Source organism: Triticum aestivum, chromosome 1D, assembly GCF_018294505.1.
Source record: "Triticum aestivum cultivar Chinese Spring chromosome 1D, IWGSC CS RefSeq v2.1, whole genome shotgun sequence".
Lineage (NCBI taxonomy): Eukaryota > Viridiplantae > Streptophyta > Magnoliopsida > Poales > Poaceae > Triticum > Triticum aestivum.
Genome location: NC_057796.1, coordinates 287,880,782 through 287,882,023, shown reverse-complemented (window position 1 = coordinate 287,882,023; position 1,242 = coordinate 287,880,782). Strand labels below are relative to the sequence as shown.

General features: G+C 54.3%; 1 pseudogene; it reads right to left on the bottom strand.

Annotated features, from left to right (window-relative positions):
* Positions 1-664: 664 nt before the first annotated feature.
* LOC123183929 (uncharacterized) lies at positions 665-902 on the bottom strand (annotated as a pseudogene).
* Between the last annotated feature and the right edge of the window lie 340 nt (positions 903-1,242).

The window sequence follows — 1,242 nt, the reverse complement described above, 5'->3', positions numbered from 1 at the left end:
GGCTCGCGGGCTGGCGGCGGCGGGGACGGCGCGGGGCTGACGTGGCACTTCCTGGTTGGCTCGGGGCGGCGGGCGGATGCGTCCGGTCGCTGGGCGGACATGTTCGGCGGCGCGAGGGGGAGGGGGCTTGGGTTTCGTCCGAGAAAATGGAGGGGGAGGACCTATTTATAGGTAGAGGGAGCTAGGAGAGTCCAAATGGGGAGCGGTTTTCGCCCACACGATCACGATCCAACGACCGAGAGCATGGATGGGGTTTGTATGGGCTCACGGGCTGTGGTGAAGGGGTGTTGGGCTACAAAGAGAGAGGGGCTTCGGGCTACGCGGTTAACCGTTAAGGCGTCAAACGAACTCCAAATGGAACAAAAATTGTCAGGCGGTCTACCTACTCTATAACAACACCGCACACCAAGTTTCATCCCATTCCGAGAACATTTTAATGCCACTCACGAAACGAGGTCTGAGAGGTGCAACGGGTGCGTGTGAGAGTGTCGGATCGCGAAACGGACAACGGGGGAAAGACCGGATGCAAGTTTTGAAAAACATGAGGATGCAATGCATATGATGACATGGCAAAATGTAACACGCAAGCAGCTGACATGGCAATGACGACGAATAACTGGGAGACACCTGGCGCATCGGATCCGGGGTGTCGTGGAATTGTTGTAGTCTGTCAGACAACCTCTAAGCCACCCTGCACCACAGTGTGTACTGGAACAGGAACGATCCTCTACAGCGGTTGGATGTCACCCATCAGGTTAATCCAAGCCGTTAATCATGCTCTGGCCCAGAGGTTAGAATGCATCAACCAGACTGAAGTGCTTGCCTCCTTATTGGTAAAGGATGCAGCGGTACGAGCCTATAGAACAGATGTCCTCACGGCAGATGTCCTCAAGCTAGGACTTAGTCGTGGAGCCATCGCCGCTAGGAAGCTTGAAGGGGTTAAACGGGACAAGGAACACGAGGGTTTATACTGGTTCGGCCCCTTACGGTGAAGGTAAAAGCCTACGTCCAGTTGAGGTGGTATTGATTAGGGTTTCGATGGCCAGGGAGCTTAACCGCTATGCCTGGCTCTCGATGAGATCTTTCTTGTCCCTAAACCGCTGCCGGGTCGTCCCTTTATATAGACAGGTTGACGCCCTGCAGCTCTCAGAGTCCCTCGCCGGCTCATAAGAGTGTCCGGCTCGGACTCTCTACTATTCTTGCCTTAGACTACCAGTTCTACCATAATAATGATTGTAACTA